Source organism: Aphelocoma coerulescens, unplaced genomic scaffold (genome assembly GCF_041296385.1).
Source record: "Aphelocoma coerulescens isolate FSJ_1873_10779 unplaced genomic scaffold, UR_Acoe_1.0 HiC_scaffold_128, whole genome shotgun sequence".
NCBI lineage: Eukaryota > Metazoa > Chordata > Aves > Passeriformes > Corvidae > Aphelocoma > Aphelocoma coerulescens.
The window spans coordinates 595,001-614,767 of NW_027183483.1; the positions used below are offsets into that span (position 1 = coordinate 595,001).

General features: G+C 38.3%; 1 long non-coding RNA gene across 1 annotated transcript; it reads left to right on the top strand.

Annotated features, from left to right (window-relative positions):
* The first annotated feature begins 9,002 nt into the window (after window positions 1-9,002).
* On the top strand, window positions 9,003-16,288 carry LOC138100671 (uncharacterized). Its single transcript, XR_011146892.1, has 2 exons — window positions 9,003-11,469; window positions 14,729-16,288. It is a non-coding gene; the product is annotated as an uncharacterized lncRNA (long non-coding RNA).
* Window positions 16,289-19,767: the final 3,479 nt, after the last annotated feature.

Sequence of the window (19,767 nt, forward strand, 5' to 3'; positions counted from 1 at the left end):
TAAGAACAAGATACTGGATACAGCAACAATGTTAATAACAAAAAGCATACGAAAGAGAGAATGATGCACATGCAAAAATGCTCACCATGGAGCTCCACCTGATTGCAGCCATGCCACCACAACTGTTACAGTGGGGATACTGTAACACGCCTATATCAAACCAGGAGTCCTGTGGAAAAGAAATATATATAGACGGATTCTTGATAGATGTTTCAGAGAGATGTTTATTTCCCCAGCCGCATGGCCGGGCTCTGCCAAGGAACTGTTACAGTCACGGGACCAAGGGTCCTTGCCCGCGCAGGAAACACAAACCAACCAATGGGGAACGAGGCTGACCAGGGGCAGGGAACCCCCGTGTCTCCCCTTAGGGCTACATGGCGGGGGGAGGAGACCCCGACACACAACCACTCCCTTTGCCTTGGAACTGGTGCCACCCAACCACTCCCTCCACCTTGGAATCAGCACCATGTTTATTTGACCAGAAGGAACCCCTTCTCTTGGGAAAATACTCCCCCTTGCTTCCAGCAATGGCATGAAGTGGTGTAGAATAACCGCTGGAACCAAGACACCCAGGTCTTTTGCCAAGACACCTAGGATATTCCTCTTTTGCCTCAGCAAAATCTGGGAGGGTTGAAACTTTTGAATTATAAACAAAAGCAAAATCTGTAAATGAAAACTAGGAGTTCTTGATTAAATGTCTTGTTTTCCCTTACAGATACTGTACGAGAAACAACTGCAGCTCAACAAGCACTTTTGGTGGCTAAAAACATTGACTTATTTCCAACAAATCAAGAACGTTTTACTGAAGGAAATACAGATGTGTGGTGGATTGTTCATGATGGTGGTATGCTGATGTTGCTGCCTTTTCTCCTTCGACAGCACAAGGCAAGGACAACAGAAAATGGCTGGGATTTAGTTTTCTAGCACTGAATGGTTCTAAGCATATCTAATTCAATACTCCTTCACGTTGTTCAAATTATGCATGGTAGTAGCAATCACCGTGTTACAAACTGTTATAATGTATCTTTTTGGTAGGTTTGGAGAAAATGTAAAATGCGTATCTTCACCGTCGCTCAAATGGATGATAATAGTATTCAAATGAAGAAGGATCTTCAGATGTTCTTATACCATCTTAGACTGAATGCTCAAGTGGAAGTTGTTGAAATGGTTTGTTACTAAATATTTTTAAGGTGATACTGGGACTAAACTTGGGAAAACAGATTTAGCTTTTTTCAAATAAAGAGACATTAGCCCAAATACAGAAATTGAAAGATTCCAGACCCACAGAGAACAAGAAGATAAGCATCGTTGTCTTACCGTGTTACAATGCTAGTGTACATGGTGGTGAGTTTAATGGGTTTGTCAAGCAGAGTTTGAGATGTTTGATGTGTTAATTCTTACTTTATTTATGAGGACTAGTCCATAGAGCTGGTTCATTCAGGAAGGAAAAAGCTTGACTTTTTAGCAAGCAGTGAAATGGAAGGCTGAATGTGCTTAATCTAATAAGCTATGACAGATGGTATGGGACAGGATGAACTTGTCCATGTCTCTAACTGCTGGAAGAATACCTCTCTGGAATAAGGAATTCCTAGTCTCAAATGAGAGTTGTTTTTGGCATCACCAGCCTCAGCCAGCACTGAACAGCAAGACAGTATAGCTACAGTTTCACAAGTCAAGGTAGTGACAAAATGAATTTTGTAACTTTTTTCCTTTTCTAAATGTGGGTCATAAACTGTTTAAGAGGAAAGGACTAAAGCTATACTCTGTCTAGGTCCACTTTTTTTGGAAACTAAGGATGTAATTTCCAGCACTAAAAGGTGACTAGCATAATGCCCAAAGTAAGGCGCATGGAAAAAAAAAACCAACCAAAACTTCTGCTCATTCTGAAGTGGGATGAAGATGAGTAAACTGGTTCAAAACTTCTACCACCACTAGTTTCTAGAATCACCAGAACTTATTAAAAAGATTTATCATGCTAATCAATCATAAAACAATTTTAGGAATTGTTTTAATTACTTAGGAAAAATTTACATGTGAAAGATTTACTATTCTTTGCTTAGACTACTAAATATGAAAGTCTAAAAAGCTGTGGCATGTACAGTTGAATGAACACAGAGTGCCATAAAAAGGCTCAGCCTTGGTTGGATTTTGAGCAGAAGACAGTATAGAAAGTTGTGCTGGTTTCAGCTGGGGTAGAGTTAATTTTTTTCATGGTGGCTGGTATGGGGCTGTGTTTTGGATTTGTTCTTGATTAAATGTCAGGGTTGGTAATATAGAGATGTTTTTGTTATTGTTGAGCAGGGATTACACAGAGCCAAGATCTTTTCTTCTTTTTGTACTGCCACACTGACAAGGAAGTTAGGGGAGGTTGGGAGGAGACACTGTTGGGACAGATGATCCAAACTGACTAAAGGGATATTCCAGACCATATGACATCATGCTCAATATATAAGGTGGGGAGAAGAGGGAGGAAGGGGGGAATGTTTGCAGTGATGCAGTTTGTCTTCCCAAGTAACCATTATGCATGATGGGGACCTGCCCATGGGAAGCATTGAATTAATTCCTTGTTTTGCTTTGCTTGTGTGCACAGTTTTTGCTTTTCCTATTAAACTGTCTTTATCTCAACTAATGAGTTCTCTAGCTTTTATCCCTCTGATTCTCTCCCAAATCCACTTGTGAGGGAGTGAGTGAGAGTCTGCATGAGCCTTGGTTGCTGGCTAGTGTTAAACCACTACAGAAATACAATTTATTCTTTTCTGCTGTGGGTAATATTTAATTCTGGGAATCTTCCAGAGGATAAGAGATACCTTACAAGTCAGTGACAACACAGGTGACTGCTGTAGATTTTTGTGTTGCATTTTAGTTTTGAGCCAATGTGAGAATATATTTCAGAATTTTTTCCTAATGGCTTCTGTTTATGGACATTTCTCACTGATGCAAGGATAATGTGTTATTTGTGCCTCTGGACAGTTTTTAAGCAAACAAGTGTACACACATGCTTAGGTGGGAGGCAATGCAGGCCCAGTTTAAATAACTGCTTTCAACTCTCACTTCGGCAGCCTAGTTGGAACAGAATAGTGGAAAGTCTGTTCCAAGTACCTAAAATTTAGATAAAACAACAATAGTATTGTTACAGTAGGATAGGTCACTGTATGAAATTGCTGTTCGAAGATTAAGTTTTAAGAATGAGGACAGAAGTGATTGATAAATTATATGCTTAGGATTACTCTATTGCCATGAAAACATCCAGGACCACTGAATGAATACAGGTATGAGATACACTGTCTAAATGTTGTTCTTCCAAGTAGTACTTTTCTTCTGGTGTTTCTAATGCCAATTTATTTTGCAGTTTGAAAATGATATTTCTGCGTTCACGTATGAGAAGACACTTATGATGGAACAGCGATCTCAGATGCTAAAACAGATGCAGCTATCAAAGAATGAGAGGGAAAGGGAGGTAGGAACTTTGACTTGACAAGATGTTCTGTGAAAAATCTGAAAGTACTATCTTTGGGCTGTGGCTTCTTATCAGTTTCTAACTAGTTAAGAACTTTCGTAACTGCATTCTGTGTTTCTCTACAACCAGTTTTACTTGTGTGCCAGTTTGGACAAATTTGGAAATATATCCTCTGAGAGAAGGCAGGTTACAACCACCCCTCCCCCCACCAGGCTCAGGAAAAAACTAATTTTCCTCGAAGAAAGTGAAAGAGATAAAAACTATTTATTTAACAAACACACCAGAGAGGATAATAATGCTAAATAGTAAAACCTCTTACTGTGGAGAAAAAAACCTGGGAAAATTTCAGAGTCCTTCCATAGGTAGACTCTCTCTTCCTCCTCAAAGCTGGGACAGGGTGGGGCCCCCTCCTCTAGGGCCTCCACTTCTGTGGAAAAGGTCCCGATGTGTTCTGATGTTGAAACAGTCCAAAAAAGAAGGGGAAAAAAAAACCAAAGTCCCAGGAAAGCAAAGTTCAACTCTCTGTCTCTCTTTCTGGAGAAAAAGTAGCTGAAAACTGGCTGAAAACTGGCTGTGAAAGCAAGCAGAGTGCTTCCCTCCACTCTCCCTCTGCTGCCGCAGCTGAACACAGAGAACTGTCTCTATCTCTGCGTCCTTGAAACAAACTGTAAACTGCTTTGAAGAGTTTGCTCATTTTTTTTTTCTCTTCCCCCTCTCAGGCTCAGTTTAAAGGCATAGAAAGGCACGAAATTATTTTCTGGGCATAGGGCAGAGATATGGGATACAACATCATAAAGTCACCCCAAGACAACTTTCAAGGTTAAAGTTACGTGGGAAAAGAAATAATTTTTTATTTAAACAGATTTGAAGAGTTTTCCGGTTCTTGTTGAGTGCAAGTGTTAATTAGCAAAACATTTGAGCATCAGTGTGGAATATATTCACAGCCTTTCCAAACTTGGCATCAGTAGATAAGATTCATGATTATACAACTGGACTGATTAGCTTTGATTGTGATTTGGTTTTAGGATTATAGAATAATTTAGATTGAAAAAGACCTTTAACCTAACACTGCCACATCCACCACTAAACCATGTCCCTAAGTGCCATATCTACATGTTGTTTAAATACCTCCAGTACCTCAACTTCAGCCACCTCCCAGGACAGCCCATTCAAATGCTTGATAACCCTATCCGTGAAGAAATTTTTCCTAATGTTCTATCTAAACTTCCTCTGGTACTACTTAAGGCCATTTCCTCTTGTCCTGTTACTTATTACTGGGGAAAAGAGACCAATCCCCACCTCACTACAACTGTCTTCCAGGTAGTTGAATAGAATGAGAAAGACCTTCCTGAGCCTCCTTTTCTCCATGTTAGAGAAGCCTACCTCCCTCAGCCACTCCTCATATAACTTACAAATACACCATATTACACAATATAATACAAATCTGTTCAAATCGCACTGAATATTTTTTTTAGTTTCTGCATTATTTTGAATGTTTTATGAATCAACTGATTTCTTTCTGGAAGGAAACTTAGGCCAACAAACTATAATCCTGTAGTATCAATATGGAAATGCTGTTTTTGCTGCTCCCCTATCCTTACTATTTTGCATATTTAGTAACAAGCTTCGTTCAGCTGTAATTTTATGAATATTTGTAACTTATAAGTCCTTTCCTTTTGGCTTGTGCTTCTACCCCCTCATATATTCTGCTAACTCTTTCAGTATTATCAAGATTTTTTAGTGATGTAGAAGGTAGTGAATTCTCTGGCTTTGCCATCACAAAAATTATTTCCATCCCACGGCAAATAAGAGAACTCTACTGTGTTTAATTGCTCATTTGTAAAACAGCTAGATTGTTTTTCTTGTGGCTTTTCTTTTTTGATGTTAATCGTACAAGTCCAAGCAGTTTGGGGTTTTAATGGTTTTTTTCCTTTTATTTCTCCTCTTCTCTCTATTCATTTTTCCACCTCACAGGATTTTTTAAAGATTCCTAAAGATGCCTGCTATTATTACAATGATGTGATACTGTAAATCCTCTTTCTTATCCATGTCATGGTAGTTTTCTTTCAATTTGAGCCTGCCTAACATATTTTCAGTAACAAACCAAACTTTTCTGTACATCCTATTCAGTCTTACTGTTTCTTTATTGAACAGTAGTATCTTTCAAGTGGAGTTTGAGTGATTTATCTATTGGAGATTCTGAAGGATTTAACTTCCACATGAATAATGCTCTGTAGTCTATGGCACATCAACTGCGGAGGAGATGAAAGAATTTCTCCTCAGCTCTGAGCTGGTTGGAATCTGGACTATACTTCAGAGTTGTTTGCTTGGAAGTTTTTATTTCTTTCTATTCCCTCCATATAATTTTCTTTATTACTCACTTTTATCTGAACTTTACCATCACCGTTATAGCTTCAGTTTCTTCCTTCTTATCAAGCAGGGTAAAACCTGAGTGTATTAGTTTAAAAAAACAGTCTAGTTTTTTGTGGGCAGGAGAAAGCTGCTCAAAGCTTCTACTATGTCTGGCACAGAGCCAAGCGCTGAAGGCTCTGACAATGGGCAGGTGCTGTGACCAGCACTGGGAATGCCCGTGCAGCTGGGGTGGCATGGCCAAAAATGTGCAGCCAGAGCCCTCCTGGGGCCAGGGGAGGCTGCACGGCTGGGGCCCTCCCAAGGCCGAAGCCCTCCTGAGGGCAGGAGCAACGTGCCCAGGGCCACCCATGTGGTGCCGGCAGGGACCACGTGGCCAACGACAAAAACATGGCAAACAATTCCCCGACATGGAACACAGTCGAGATCAACCTTTTTGGCATAGCGAAGCTCAATAAGAACTTTTCAATTGATAAAACTTGAGAACAATACTACCTATGGACAAAAATTTTCTTCTGAGTCAGAGAAGAGGAAAAGTGAGGACATGTGAGGAGAACCAACATGGCAGCACCGAGGTCAGTGAAAGGAGGGAGGAGAAGGAAGTGCTTCGGGCATAGGAGCTGAGATTCTTCTGCAAGCTGTGGTGAGGACTATGATACAACAAATTATTTCCCTGTAATTCATGAAGTGCATGGGGGGGGATGCAGAGATCCACGCTCAGCCCATGAGGAAAAGTGCTCATGCTGGAGCACGTGGATGCTGAAAAGCTGTAATCTAGTGAGGAACTCGAAGAGAGAGAGAAGACCCTTTCTTCCAGAGATAGAGAGCCCTTGCTTCCAAACTAGAACAGCTTATCCTTAAAAGACTAAACCCCATGAACTAAAATGACCCACGATGTGCAGCATTGGGAAGACTGCACCGTTCGTGGGAGGGAGCCATGTTACAACAGGTCGGATGGGCTGCTATTCGTGAATGTTAAAACCATGCTGGAGAAGTTCACAGAGAACTATCCCCATGGGAAGGATCCCACGGCACAGCAGAAGAAGGAAACTCCTTTCCTTAAGCGTACTGAAGGAAGATTTTTAGGAAGTGACAAAGACTGACCAAAACCCCATGTTTTTGTCTCCTTGCACAGTCAGTGTGAAAGAGGGAGGGATTGGGAAGGAAAGGTGTTTTAAAGGTTTATTTTAGTTCTCATTACTTTTTACTTTTAATTCTGTTAACAATAAGTCTTCTTTATACTGTTTGAGTTTTGAACCTGTTTTGCCTTAGTTTTTCCCCTAATCCTTATCTCACTCATGAAGTTTTTGTTTTAATTTCCCCTCCTCTGCTCAGCTATAGCAGAGGAAAATAAGTGGATAGTTTTTTGTGAGTGCCTGGCTTCTAGTCAGTGTCAAAACCCCAACAATTTTGGTGGAGACATTCAAAATATCACTGAATTTATTTCAGGGTCTGAAGTAAAACCCTTGATAATTCCAAGAACCCCTAGTATTTACTGACTTGTCCAAGATTAAAAGTCATACCTATGTATTGTTTCTGATCAGGATATCTAAATCTACCTTGTTCTTTTGTATTTTCATAAGAAAATGTGGATAATTTTTGTCCTCTGGAGCTACAAGATGAGTAGATGTACTCAGTGTACATCAGATGTACTCAGGCCCATTCTTACTCTGATCATCTTTCCTTAAATGAGCTGAGCCATTCTTTTCATGTTTTTGCTGACCTCCAAAACATTTCATTTATTAGTATCTCTAGTTCAAATTAGCATTGCTTTTCTTTTTATTGTCTGTCTCCAGGCATTCAAATATAACCTGGTATTCCAGCTTTGAATGGTGAGTGTAATTTGGTTTCCTGTTACCACAAAGATTAGTACTTTAACCTCACTTTAACCTGAAGTGGATGCCTTCAAATGAAGCCAAGACCTTCTCAAAGAGGTGCATTTGGTTTTGTACAGTGTTCTTTTGCTGTTTCATAGGCCTGCTTTTGTCCCTGAGCAATCACCCTCACCCTTCCTTCTTCTGTCACTTTTTAAAAATAGAACTGATTTGATCTTGCCCTCTGGGTTTTCTTGTAGAACAGGGCATCGAGGACTCATCAGATTTTTGTTTACTTTCTTGGAAAACTTGGTCAAATTGCTTCTGTTTGGGTGTAAATATAACATGTGCCTGCAAAGCATAAGATAGGCAACTTAAGTTTAGCTGGCAAACATTTATTTATTTGACTTTGTCAATAGCGCTACTGTTGGGGTTCCTCCCCCCTGCCATGGGGTCCTGGGAGAGGGGACCCTGGGGTAGAGGCATGGCCTAGGCATGGGGTCTCCTGGTCACATGTACCCTAATCCTGTTCCCCGTTGGTTATTTTGTGTTCCCCTGCCCAGGGAGGACCCTGGTTGTCCTGTGATTGCTCAGCTCTTCGGCAGTCCCCCGGCCATGTGGCTGGAGAATAAAGATCTCTGAAACTTCTATCAAGAATCGCTCCCTATTTCTTTCCACGGGCCTCGCTGTCTAATGCATGTTGCAGGAGACCCCATTGCAACATGCTACAAAGGGAAAGGAAAATGTAGAGCCTCGCTCACTTTCTTGCTTCCCTTTTTGGTGGTTTTTGGCTTTTTTCTCTGGTTAACCCTCAGTAATGACTCTTGGGCCAGGCAGTGGTAATGGGACCTGTGAGAAGGTAATAATCCTTTCCCCACCAAATTGTGTTGGGTTGTGCTGTTAGGTAACATTGGCAGAAATTTGGGTGCATGCATGTGAGGAGCAAAATTATAGTTTGTGAATCATTAGATTTTTAAGGTTTTAGGTTTTTAGAGTTGGAAAGTAGCTTTCTCACATGCTTTAATTTTTTTCATGCTTTTGTTTGTAATTGAGTAAAAAAATTCACCTGAATATGTACGTATACAAAAGGACGTGACCCTCACAAAGAAGTGAATATTTGAGCTTCCCATAGAGACTGAAAGATTCAACTGGCTTCATGTTTTCACAAATGTTTTTAAAGGGACTTCATAACTAACTACTAAACATTTTAAAAAGAGCCTTATAAGCTGATACCACATCTCATCTACTGAAATGAAGAAGAATATGATATCTGCTTTTTTCTGTAGACTTTTTTTTTGTCATTGGTAACATTTTTGTCCCAGATTCAGAGCATCACAGATGAATCTTGAGGCTCAATTAGAAGAAACAGCTACTCCAGTCCATTGTCCGTTGTCCAAGATGCTCAGGCACTGCTGACTAATGATTACCAAGAGGAAGAGGTAGTTGGACATAGTGCTGACTAGACATATTTTCCATTGCAATATTTGAAGTGCCACTACTGCAAACTGAACTACACATGAACAATTTAATCATTCATTGTTATGGAGGAGTTTTTAGTCATTTTTTCTACATTCATTATCTTAACCTGTATTTCTTGTCTCTAGATGATGCTTCTGCGACATGAACTATATTCTCTTTCTCAAACTTACTTTCCGTAAAAGAAACACATTTCTGAGATTTCCTGTTTTCTTAAGAGCCAGAAGCAGGGTGTTACATTAATAAATATATTTCATGTTTTCACCAACCATTGACTTCCTTTATAGTTTCTCTGTTGAAATACTGAAGATTCGCAGAGACTGTATTGATATACTAGGTCTTTTAAGGAGATTTCTATGCTTATTTGCAAGCCATTATTAACCCATATATGTCATTACTGCTTTCTGCATGGTGACAGTGAAAGGAAATGGACTGATTTAATCAATGAGTTTAGTGTGCACTTGAAGCGTTGCTCATATCTAAAATGTGTAGCCTAGTTTGTAGAAGTGCTGTATACCATTGTATTTCCCTTTCATCATGGAGTGAGAGAGCAAAGTGTTGTGTTTCATGAATTGAATTTGGTATCAAAATAGCACTAACAAGAATGTGTTTTTGTTGTGTTTGCATTTTTATAGATGTGTATTATAGGTCCAGAATTTCTCTTGGTCTCACTGTCTTTCTAAACATGGCAAATTTTCTTCCATTGAAGTATAGTTGAACTGAACTCATCTTACAGTGTTCCTTTGAAATTTTAGTCCATCAGCTATTGTTCCATGGTATTTATAATATTGGCATGTATTTGTTAGCTTTTTTCATTCTCGTCATAGAATTAATTGTATTCATAGGAATTTCTGATTTGTGGCCTTGAATCATCGTTTAATCATCTGTGAACATAGGAAGACCATCAGACTAAGAGATATTTATATGAACCTCAGAAATTAACTCAAGAATTTGGGAATCCTGGAGGATAAGGACTAGGAAATAATTTAGGGAATATACAGAAGCTCAAAGGCATTTAAAACCACCTGCAATTACAATTTGTGAACCACTAGAGGAATTGCTTTTCTGAGACAAAAGTAGTATTCTCATCTGCTTGGGTTTTATTCGTGCTTTTTATTGACCTGCATGAAATTCTTAATCAACATATATGTGGAGGGACCATGATGATGTCTAACGTGAATAATTGGGGTTCCCAAACAGAACAGGACCTTCAACTCATGATTTAACAAGTCTCTGAATAGCTTTCAGAACTGTTAAACAAAAAGCAAACAAACAAACAAACAAACAATCACAGGAAAAAAATAAATACCTCCTCCGAAACAGAAAACTCCAAAGCACAAAAAGAATCCTGCCCCCAAATACCAATTCATTTATAATTTTCAGAGTCTTAAGTTACTGTATTTGTGTTGCATTTGATGGAAATAGAGAAGTCTATGGACAAAGTATTATGAGGGAAAGTAAGTAAATAATGTGCTAAATATTTAATCTTTCTTTTCTCCAAAGAAGCAAGGGGAATGGAAAATAGAAAACACAATATTCTTCCGACATGCGCTTTTGTGTTCTTGAAGTTGATTTGACTTTCTACTGTTAAAAGGGAAGAGAAGGCCCCTTCATGGCTAGATTGGTTGGATTTGTTATGTAATATTCATAATTTGTTATGTTATACTCTTGCAGGCATAAATAATCTAATTTAATAATTTAAATCTACAGCTAGCCTTCAATTCAGCCAGTCCCATACTGGCGTCATGAGAGTCATGTGGTAGTTCAGCTAAAGGCATGGGAAATGGACAATGTTTACAACAGTATCTGTGAAATAATGTAACTCGTGAACAATGAGAGTACTGGCTTTCAAGTTTTTCATTGGCAAAATGCCCTGATGTTAATAAAGTACTCTCTGGTGAAATTGAAATTCACTTGAGTTCATTACAAAAGTAATGTTCCAGGTAAGATGTAGTTTTGCAAATATGAACAATTAAGTACATTTTTACAAGCAATTTCACTTCATGCTAAAGTCACAATAGTCTCATATTTGTTCACAAAGTAAGGTGCATTTTTCTTTAACCTCTTTGGTTCTCCTGCTATGAAATTCCTTTTCAAAATTTTAATAATGTGTAATTTGAAAATGCTAGTTTTGACTGAATCTTGCGGTGATTATTTGTTTTGTGGCCAGGCCCAGCTGATCCATGATAGAAACACTGCCTCACACTCCGCTCCAGCAGTTGAAGCAAGTGTGGCTGCTGCTATGCCAGAGAAAGTGCAAATGACCTGGACTAAAGAAAAGTTTGTAGCGGAAAAGCATAAAAACAAGGATTCAAATGTGTCTGGCTTTAAAGATATTTTCAACATGAAGCCGTAAGTATGCATGTGGTATGTGGAGCTTTTTATTTCATTGTGTTTATTTTAATGGGGGGAGGGGTTCTAGTTGGTTGTTTTATCTGGGTTTTGTTTTTTAAGTGATTCTGCTTTATTTAAACTTGAATACAAAAATAATCTTTTCATGCACTTCACTTAAATGGCATCCTTATAAAAATAGTATGTACTATGGGTACATTATGGGTCGAATGACTGTAAAGAGAATGTTTTGAGTGAAGTTTAAATATAGCAGACTTCAAGCTGTAAACTCAACATCTGGATTGTACCAGAAAGCATATATGTTAAAAAGCTTAATGATAACTTCTTCTTTCTCCCTCTGTGTGAAAAATTAGTGTATTTTTGTTGTGTTTGGTACTAGAGGGAGTACCAAAGAAGCAGATAGTCTTTCAAGACACTTAGGTTGTGTTTTTGATTTTGGGTGCATGTTTTTTTGGGTGTGGGGGGTGTTTTATTGAACAAAGGAAGAGAGGGGGAGTTGGGGGTTTTTTTTGGTTGGTTGGCTTTTTAATGGACATTCAGTGCTCATCCTGTAAATTAAAGCAATATAAAACTTGTCTAAATATGTATGTCTTGCTATATTAAATATTTCCTGTTTTAAATATTCCCTAATGTCTTCTTCTTAGATAGATAAGAGCTACTCCTTGTGTCAAACCAATGTAGTAGACACAAAAACAATTACAGAAGGAAATCAGTTTGTTTGTTTCCTCATGTTGTGATTTTAGAAGAATAGCTTAAATTATTTTCTGCACATGACCAAACCAAAACTGTGGATGTCAAGGGAAATCTTAATATCTAAAGAAAACATATCTTAAATCTAGGACTTTTAGGCAATGCAGTTAGAAAGCATATTTAAAATCAGTACCTAAAATCCTAAGTTGGTTTGTGGATTTGCTTTGAGCTCTTTAGAAACAGTTTGCCTTCTGCAGATTCCAAAAATTATTGTGCTCATGCTCTAAAGCATTGTCCTGGGCTGCATTATACTCTAATCTTTAAGGGCTTTTAAAATTAGTATCTTTGAAATAGTTCTTATCACTACTTTAGAATTGTGCAAGACACTGATTTCAGATATTATTATTTTAAAACTACAATGTGTAGTTGGGTAGAAATTACAGTTCAAACTTGGTGTGCCTGTACAGTATATTAATATCGTTGACTTAATAATGTACCTGATGGCATAATTTTTTCTTTCTATGCATTTGCTTCCCTTTCACATAGAGAATGGGGAAATCTGTAAGTCTAAATTTCACTTCACTTAAACAACATAGGCTGGGTTCTCTGGTTCTTGTGATCTTTTACATTTTATGCATGTTTTTAAATCATAATTTGCAATGCATTTATTCTTTTGTTCCTTTTTAATATAATGTGATATAGCACGTGCTGAAAAAATATTCATCATTGTGACTTGTTAATGTTCTCTTAAGTATTATCAAACTTCTATTCAAGCTAAGTCACAAAACATGTGTTTTAGTTTCTGTAAGAATATAAATATTGACAGTACTCCTCTGCACCAGCATAGTATTTAGTGTTCTAATTAACTACATTTAAAATTGAATATATTTTTATTCTGGAAGAATAGCCTCTCATTGTGCTATAACTACTTGCACAATAAGGAATATTTGTTCACAAAGGGAGCTTTCATGTTTCATCAAAAGTCAGTTCTTGCCTGCCTTCTACCAACCCATGCATGTGTAGAAATAACATAAGTTCAGACATATATGACAGCACACAAAAATGGGATACTACCTCTCTTGAGTGAAATTCACTTGACTGCTCTGCTTTTTTTTAGAGTTCAGCATTTTCTTAATTTTATCTGCTTAACAAATTGAGCTTCTTTTGAAAATTTGGGAAGTTTACTTTGTCTACTAAGTATGATTTCAGTTCTACCAATGTTTGAAGGATAAGTGATGTTAGTAAGCCTCAGTTCACATTTTACACAATGCAAGCCTTTATTTCAGTGCTGAATTTTTTGCCCACTGTCACAAAGTTACACCCTGCGTGTTATTTTTAGTTTAACAATGTTTCAGCTTCAATATTTATACATCTCAATTATACAATCTTGCCTTTCTTCATAGTTCTTGTTTGGTCATCTCAAAATGCAGTTCTGCTTCTAAAAAACTGAGCTTCAAGCATTCCTTTGTTCCATATATGGTTCTTGTGCAGTTGGTTCTTAGGATAGATGGGCATCGTGATAGAAAATCCCCCAGGAGGGACTGATAAACTCAGTTTTAGAAATGTCATTCTCTTGTAGGGGGAAGATTAGGGGTGGCAGAGTATAGAGAATCAATTGAATTGGTAGGGCTGTTTTTCACTGGCCACTAAATTTCAGGCCAAATGCATTTTAACTATTTATTAAAAAAAAAAAAAAAAAGAAATCTATTTTTGGGCAGCAGATCTTTTGGATAAATGGACTAAGTTAGAGTTTGAATATTTTGGTCACATTGTAGCATATGACTCATTTCCAGCCATGGCTAACTTTACACAGATAGCTGTTTCTCAGGAACTGTAAGGAAACTGTTCTTTTATTTTGTTCTGAAAAGCAACTAAACCATACAAGTGAAATACTACAGTAAGGACTTTTTTTAAAATCCTAGCCGTTTTTTCTTCCTGTGCACAAACCTACAACAATTACATTTGTAGATGCATCAAGGAAAATATTAGGTAATGTTGATAATGTAAGGGAATAGGCTCAATTTCAGTTCACTGCTTACTGCCTTACTCTTACGGTGTGAGAAGCTAGTAATTTTTTCAAAATTCTGTGGTGTTTCTGAATTTTCTTCACTGGCTTATAGAATTTTGTAATGTTTCCAAAGGAGCGTGAATAAAACCTTGTACTGTACAACATAAATACTGTGATCTTTCCATTGCATACCTGTAATTTCATTGTCTGGGAATTCTTGTATAAATCCAGTTACTTTTTTATATAACTCAAACTGGATTCTTAGTGGTTCTTGTCTGAACTTTAATTTCTATTGAAACCAAAGTTTTGATTCATCTTGGTAAAAGATAATTGACAACTGGAAGATTTGTGCATTCTGACAAATTACTTAGAACTGCTTGAATTTCAGACTTAAATGTTCTTGTCAAAGGTATTGAATTTTCTTATTTATTTTGAATATGTACAAATATTAGTGTCCATGAAAATAGCTTGGTTTACATACTTGTAATTTCAAATAAATAACATATGATTCAATTACATAAGTATTATGACAGTGCTTAAAAATGTTTCTTTGCATGCTAGAAATCAGTCAAATGTGAGAAGAATGCACACTGCTGTGAAGCTCAACGGAGTAGTGCTTAATAAATCACAACATGCTCAGCTAGTTCTCCTGAATATGCCTGGACCTCCTAAAAACAGAAAAGGGGATGAAAACTGTATCCTCTACTGTATTTATTCCATATTTCTTGAAATTGAGGGTTTCATTTTTGTGATTCTGCCATTACCTGTTGGGATAACCATTAGTAAGTATGGTAAGCATAAGTCTGCCTTTAAGAAAGTGACACAAAGAGAGTTATAAAAAATCTTGGTAGCGCTGAGGGAGGGGGATTTTCTATTGGTATAAAGCATTTCTTAACTTTGAACTAATTTTAAAATTTCCTACTTTTATCTTTTTTTGTAGGTGACTAGGGAAAAACTAGGAATTTCCCCCAAGTTAGGCCTCACTTCCACTTGAATAACCAGTAATGGGACAGTAAAGGGTGACACATAAAAACTCTTTGATGAAATTGTTGAACTCTATTTTCGCATTATATGTCAGACTTTTTGAGAGATTACTAGCTATTTTGTTTCTCTTCTGAATAAATTCCTTGACCAGATGGTATTTCAGACATGGAATTTCTGGAAGTTCTGACAGAAGGTCTGGATAGAGTTCTCCTAGTCCGAGGCAGTGGACGTGAAGTGATCACCATTTATTCTTAATCTGTTTGCATGTGTTTTTCAAACACCATACACCACCACCATAAGAAGACAAAGTTTTTTGCTATAATTTGAGCAACTTCATTGTGTTCTAGTGCGTTGAAAATTACCTGCAAACTGAATCTTATGATGATGTATTCTTTTTTTCCTAGTAAGATGTTATATTTAAATAATATTTTAAGCAAATTTATGTAGAAAATATTTCTATGGGGAATTGATAAATGGTGGATGGGTTAGGATATTTATGTGTGTGTAGCATATTCTGACACTTCTTAAGCTGTGGTAAAACAAAAAAATTGGTAATGCAATCATATTTTTAAAGATATAGAAATATAAGCAACTTCTGATTATTTTAATCTTTGTTCTGCATCATAATAAAAGGGAAGGGTTGTAGGAAAGGTTGTCTTCTTTCTTTACCAAAATGCTGCTGTGTTGCTTCTGTTGGAATTAGTCCTGGTTCAGGAACCTTCCTTCAGAGAGATATATATATAGCCAGTCAAATTTGTCTATGACATGCATAGAGTGTTTCCCTGAAGTTCATGATTTGCCATACCTGTTAAAAATAATATTTCTGTATTTAAAATACTTAGGTAGCTGAAACCACCAGGTGATAGCAAATAGACAAGCTGTGTGGGTTCTTTTCTATGAGGTACTGGCAGTTAACCATTATCTTACACCATTATACCAATGATGAAACATGAGAGCATCCAACTCATAGGAAGGCGATGGTGCAGAAACTTCACCCGGTTCCAAATATAATTTAACAGTTGATAAACCACAGCAAGGTGGTTAATGAAATGCAGTCTCTTGTTTTCAGATATGTATATTTTGAAAATGTTGTATGTATGCTGCTGTTTGAAATAAAATCTGCTTTTCTCAACTGAACTAGCTCCTAAGTGTTTTTCACTTGAAATTTTTGAACAGTTTAGCTTAGGTGTTCAATAGAAACTTTTTGCTTCTTTTATAATTCTGTTCCTTTCAGGCACTCTTTAGCTTTGTAAATGTTGTTTAAGATCTAAAGTGTATCAGAAGATTGTCCTGCTGTAAAAAGAATGGGTCTATTTAGACATATAAACACTTATTTTGGTTTTTCTTTTTCTTATTCCTTTGTAATACAATCAAGACATCTGTTGCTCAGCCTAGAACAGCAGTGATGCAGTGCCCAAGTACCTGGCTAGGCTCAAGGCCAGGGTTTTTATCATAACACTCTCAGCTGAAGTAAGACAAAGCTATAAACAGCAAAAGCTGAAAACAGCCATTACCTGTCCCTGTGGTTTGATGCACAGGAACAGAGGGAACAAAAAGGTAATCAGATGACCCAGTGAATTCCTGATGACTCAAAAACACTGCTGGGTTACATCAAAAGGCACTTGGAAAGGCATGCTGCACACCAGAATGCCCCCATATACCACTGAGTGTGACTGCAGCTGTGTGCCTTGAGTTTGGAATAGGTTTATGCATAGTCGCTCAGAGGTACCTTGGGGGTGCACCAAAGACACTGCAGGGGCTCTTAGGTGCAATGAAAGGCACATGGAGGCCCTGTGGACAGATGAGAAGGCATATGAAGGTTCTAGATTTGCACAGCAGATCAATTGAATTAAAAAGCATTCTCAGACCAGTGAGGAGAAGAAAAACATCAGCAGATGCCCCTACTGCACTCCAGGTGGCTGTAGGCTTTTCATGGGACATATTAAAAGGCACTCCATGGGCTGTTGTGCAGGGCCATCAGCAGGCATTTATAGACAACTGTAGATGGCTTATAGTAAAAGTAATGATAAAAATTTAGAGATAAGCTTTCAGAGCCATCAGGGACCTACCAAAGGCTCTATGAGTGCCCTTAGGTGCAAGGCAAGACTGACAGGGGTTTCTGTGGGCATAACAGAAGGTATTTGATAAACTTACGGAAGCGGTAGAGAACAAACCTTCAAGCTGGAAAGTACAAAACATCAACTTAGAAAGGAAGCTTTCAATGATCCAACAGCAGATGGGCTTCTGAGACTTTTATACATCCTTATGTGTTACAGGGACCACCCATGCTGTGATGGAGGAGGATGTACGAACACTTCCATGTCAGCTTCATTTTTTTGAGATTTGCTTGTAGGTGCACAGTATTAAGAATTATGGGCTATAAGTTATCAAACACTATGATTTAAAGTGGTGGATAGGTGAATTCATGTGCAAGACTAGTCAGGGCAAAATGCCATTGAGGCCTTATTTCTGGTGATAGTTTGTTATATTTCTTAATGACCTCATAAGAAAAAGCTACAGGACAATTTTGCACCTGTTCTCACCTGCAAATTGCTGTCTCCTGCAGCCTTTAAATATGTTAGGAAGTTAGGTAAAAATCCATTAACTTATGGCAGTAAACATAGACTGCAGATCCAACAGCTGCTGAACTCCTGAGGCTTTCATGCTTTTTGGTGTCAGGTAGTAAATGCACCCATGATGCAGGAGGACGTATGAGTGCACTTGTCTGTTGGGTACGTAATTCTTTTGGATTTTGGTCATAGGTGCACAATATTAAACCTTACGTGTTATAAGCTATGAAATACCATTACTTAAGTGGTGAATAGTTAAATTCACACGCTAGAATGGTCTAGAGAAAGAGATTGTGCCCATCTTTGTCATTTGCTTTTTGTGGTATTTCTTAATGAGTTTGTGAAGTTAAAGCATAGAGTAGGTTGTCCTGTAAATTTGAGAGATGCAAAGGACAGTGGCATAAGATTTAGGTAGTAGAGCAAGCTCAGAGTTCCTGTGATGCTAGGATTCTAAATGGGCTGCCAAGAAGCTTTTGGATCTTCAAAAATTAGAGCTAGAAACACCTTTAACTCCTGCTCACTCCTGGAGCTGGTCTCTCTCAAGAGTCAGGGTTAACTGCTGGTGAAGCTTAGGTGGTAGAGCAAGTGCCGAGTTGCAGTGTTTGGTCAGCAGCTGAACTAGGCCATTGATGTAGGTTTAATCCAAAACAGCTTCCCTCTCTCTTTACCTCAGAACTCAATGACATTGAGTAACAATGAGACCATTATTTGCCTGAAATACCAGGGGGTTTTCAGTTCTAAAAACTCTTTTAAGGACACAAATCAAAAAAGGTTGCAAATGGAAACAGGATTATATTTTATGGTGGGGGTTTTGTTCTTTTTTTTTCCTGTATCTTTTTCAGAACCAATGCTCACAAGCATTAACACAATGCACACATGTAGGCAGGAGCAGGCTGATGTGTTCGTCAGTTTAGCTTGAAAAAATACCCTTGCGGTCTGGCAAAGAAAAGCCACTAAGACTAGCAGCAGGAGTACAGGCCAAGCAGTCCCTGTTTCCTGAAGAGTGAGGATGTGGAGAATGAGGATCAGTATTGAACAAACACAAATGTAGAAGAGGTATGTAGTACTGTAGAATATTTTCAAAAGTATGACACAAGTCAATGACAAGCACACCTTGTACTTTTCAAAACTTGCCCAGCTGTGCTTCTTGGCCAGGGATGTATGAGAAGTGCATGCAGGGACAGCTGAGAAGCAATAGATCCAGATAGTGCAGCAAACCTGGAGTCCTTTTAAAGCACAGGCTCTTTTGCATAAGCAAGATCCCCTGAGGAAATGGAGCTAAGGGTAGTGCAGTGCTCGCTCCCTCTCTAAACTTCCACTGAACAAGAGAAACAGGACATAAGTGGTGCCTTGATAGTGCAAGAGCAGCAGGCATGCACTTGCCTATCCACAGTGGAATTGGTGCTGTTGAAAGCCTGCAAGAGCAAGGTGAGGTCTGCCCTGGCACTTTCTGTATGGGAGAAAGACTCTGGGGAGAGTGAGAGAATGCACTGGCACAGTTCATTGGTAAGACAAGCACATAGCCTCCGGGTTGGTGGTTCTGTTGAAAGGCTGGCAGGAGAAGATAAGGGTCAGCTTTCTGTCCTGACTCCTTTTGTGTCAGAACAGGTGCTGGACGTTTTCAATTTTGGAGTTGCATTTGAAATGCGTTTGTGTGATGGTACCTTTAGCTGGCAAGGCAAGGACATAGCTCTATCTAGTGGTGCTGTTGAACAGTGACAGGGAGGAGGTAAAAGCAACAGCTTTTTGTCCTGGCTCCTTTTGTGTAGGGTCCATTGCTGGATATTTTCAATTTCACAGCTGGGCACTGTGGAGACTGAGAGATAGTGATGGTGCCTTTAGTTTGCAAGAGAAGTGAATAGCAGTAGTATTGGTTATGCTATGGAAAGCCCTGCCAGAGGAACATCAACAGCTCTCTATCCTGGCACATTTTGTGTGGGAGGAGTTACTGGCCATTTTCAGTTTTGGAGCTGGACTCCCCCAAGAATCTGATGGTACCTTTAGTTGATAAGGTAAGTGTACAGCACCAGTGTTGGTGGTGCTATT